Here is a 4,168-nt window from a genome sequence, read left to right on the forward strand (position 1 = left end):
ATGGCGTTTTTTGACATTTTATGCCTTAATATGCTATGACGTATTTTGACATTTTTGCGCCTTACTATAATATGACATTTTCTTGACATTTTATGCCTTTTTTGACATTTTACGCCTCACTATACTATAATGTTTTTTGACATTTTTATACCCTACTATAGCATGATATTTTTTGACATTTTATGCCTTACTATACTATGGCGTTTTTATGCCTTACTATACTATGACGTTTTCTGACATTTTATGCCTTACTATACTATGACGTATTTTGACATTTTTGTGCCTTACTATACTATGGCATTTTGATGCCTTAGTATACTATGACGTTTTTTGACATTTTATGCATTACTATACTATGGCGTTTTAATGCCTTACTATACTATGATGTTTTCTGACATTTTATGCCTTACTATACTATGGCATTCTTATGCCTTATTATACTATGACGTTTTTTGACCTTTTTATGCCTTACTATACTATGACGTTTTTTGACATTTTATGCCTTTCTATACTATGACGTTTTAATGCCTTACTATACTATGAGGTTTTAATGCCTTACTATACTATGACGTTTTTTGACCTTTTTATGCCTTACTATACTATGGCGTTTTAATGCCTTTCTATAATATGGCGTTTTTGACATTTTATGCCGCACTATACCATGACGTTTTTTGACATTTTTGCGCCTTACTATACTATGGCATTTTTATGCCTAACTATACTATGGCGTTTTTTGACATTTTTCCGCCTTACTATACTATGACGTTTTTTGACATTTTATACCCTACTATACTATGACGTTTTTTGTCATTTTATGCGTTAATATACTATGGCATTTTTTGACATTTTTTTGCCTGACTATACTATGGCATTTTAATGCCTTACTATACTATGACGCTTTTTGACATTTTTGCGCTTTACTATACTATAACGTTTTTTAACATTTTTATGCCTTACTATACTATGACGTTTTAATTCCTTTCTATACTATGACGTTTTTTGACATTTATGCCTTTACTATACTATGGCATTTTTATTCCTTTCTATACTATGACGTTGTTTGACATTTTTGCGCCTTACTATACTATGGCATTTTAATGCCTTAGTATACTAAGACGTTTTATGACATTTTTATGCCTTACTATACTATGATGTTTTAATGCCTTACTATACTATGACATTTTTTGACATTTTATGCCTTACTATACTATGGCATTTTTACTCCTTACTATACTGTGACGTTTTTTGACATTTTATGCCTTAATATACTATGGCATTTTTTTACATTTTTTCGCCTTACTATACTATGACCTTTTATGCCTTACTATACTATGATTTTTTTGACATTTTATGCCTTAATATACTATGACATTTTTTTACATTTTTATACCCTACTATACTATGACATTTTTTTGACATTTTATACCTTTTTTGACATTTTAATGCCTTAGTATACTATGACGTTTTATGACATTTTATGCCTCACTATACTATGGCGTTTTTATGCCTTTCTATACTATGACATTTTTAACATTTTATGCCTTACTATACCATGACGTTTTTTGACATTTTTATGCCTTACTATACTATGGCGTTTTGATGCCTTACTATACTATAGCATTTTAATGCCTTACAATACTATGACGTTTTTTGACGTTTTTATGCCTTACTATACTATGGCATTTTTATGCTTTTCTATACTATGTCGTTTTTTGACAATTTTGCGCCTTACTATACTATGACGTTTTTTTGACATTTTATGCCTTACTATACAATGACGTTTTTTGACATTTTATGCCTTACTATACTATGACGTTTTTTTGACATTTTATGCCTTACTATACAATGGCGTTTTAATGCCTTACTATACTATGAGGTTTTAATGCCTTACTATACTATGACGTTTTTTGACCTTTTTATGCCTTACTATACTATGGCGTTTTAATGCCTTTCTATAATATGGCGTTTTTGACATTTTATGCCGCACTATACCATGACGTTTTTTGACATTTTTGCGCCTTACTATACTATGGCATTTTTATGCCTAACTATACTATGGCGTTTTTTGACATTTTTCCGCCTTACTATACTATGACGTTTTTTGACATTTTTAGGCCTCACTATACTATGGCGTTTTTATGCCTTTCTATAATATGGCGTTTTTCGACATTTTATGCCCTACTATACTATGACGTTTTAATGCCTTACTATACTATGACGTTTTTTTGACATTTTATGCCTTACTATACTATGGTGTTTTTATGCCTTACTATACTATGGCGTTTTAATGCCTTACTATACTATGGCGTTTTTTGACATTTTTATGCCTTACTATACTATGGCGTTTTAATGCCTTACTATACTATGACGCTTTTTGACATTTTTGCGCTTTACTATACTATGACATTTTTTGGACATTTTATGCTTTACTATACTATGGCATTTTTATTCCTTTCTATACTATGACGTTTTTTGACATTTATGCCTTACTATACTATGACGTTTTAATGCATTTTTATGCCTTACTATACTATGGCGTTTTAATGCCTTACTATACTGTGATGTTTTTTGACCTTTTTATGCCTTACTATACTATGATGTTTTAATGCCTTACTATACTATGACATTTTTTGACATTTTATGCCTTACTATACTATGGCATTTTTACTCCTATTTTATGCCTTACTATACTATGACGTTTTTTGACATTTTTATACCCTACTATACTATGGCGTTTTTTGACATTTTACGCCTTACTATACTATGGCATTTTAATGCCATAGTATACTATGATGTTTTTTGACATTTTATGCCTAACTATACTATGGCGTTTTAATGCCTTTCTATAGTATGACATTTTTTGACATTTTATGCCTTACTATACTATGGCTTTTTTTGATATTTTATGCCTTACTATACTATGATGTTTTTTGACATTTTTATATCCTACTATACTATGATGTTTTTTGACATTTTATGCCTTACTATACTATGGCATTTTTATGCCTTTCTATACAATGACGTTTTTTGACATTTTATGCCCTACTATACTATGGCGTTTTAATGCCTTACTATACTGTGATGTTTTTTGACCTTTATATGCCTTACTATACTATGGCGTTTTTTGGCATTTTTATGCTCTACTATACTATGACGTTTTTTGACATTTTAGGCCTTACTATACTATGACGTTTTAATGCCTTACTATACTATGACGTTTTTTGACATTTTATGCCTTAATATACTATGGCATTTTTTTACATTTTTTTCGCCTTACTATACTATGACGTTTTATGCCTTACTATACAATGGCGTTTTTATGCCTTCCTATACTATGGCGTTTTTTGACATTTTATGACTTACTATACTATGGCGTTTTAAGGCCTTACTATACTATGGCGTTTTAAGGCCTTACTATACTATGGCTTTTTTTGACATTTCTATACTATGGCGTTTTTTGACATTTTATGCCTTACTATACTATGGAGTTTTAATGCCTTACTATACTATGGCGTTTTTTGACATTTTATGCCTTACTATACTATGACATTTTTTGACATTTTAGGCCTTAATATATTCTGGCATTTTTTGAGATTTTTTCGCCTTACTATACTATGGCATTTTAATGCCTTACTATACTATGACGTTTTTTGACATTTTATGCCTTTCTATACTATGACATTTTTTGACATTTTATACTTTACTATACTATGGCGTTTTAATGCCTTACTATACTGTGGCATTTTTATTCCTTTCTATACTATGGCGTTTTTTGACTTTTTATGCCTTACTATACTATGACGTTGTTTGACATTTTTGCGCCTTACTATACTATGGCATTTTAATGCCTTAGTATACTATGACGTTTTATGACATTTTATGCCCTACTATACTATGATATTTTTTGACATTTTATGCCTTGGCATTTTTATGCCTTTCTATACTATTACATTTTTTGACATTTTATACCCTACTATACTATGGCGTTTTTTGAGATTTTTATGCCTTACTATACTATGGGGTTTTAATGCCTTACTATACTATGGCGTTTTTTGACATTTAATGCCTTACTATACTATGACATTTTTTGACATTTTATGCCTTACTATACTATGGCATTTTTACTCCTTAATATACTGTGATGTTTTTTGACCTTTTTATGCCTTAC

Source organism: Seriola lalandi, unplaced genomic scaffold (genome assembly GCF_002814215.2).
Source record: "Seriola lalandi dorsalis isolate HSWRI2012SDOR001 ecotype SW California unplaced genomic scaffold, Sedor1 jcf7180002054522, whole genome shotgun sequence".
Lineage (NCBI taxonomy): Eukaryota > Metazoa > Chordata > Actinopteri > Carangiformes > Carangidae > Seriola > Seriola lalandi.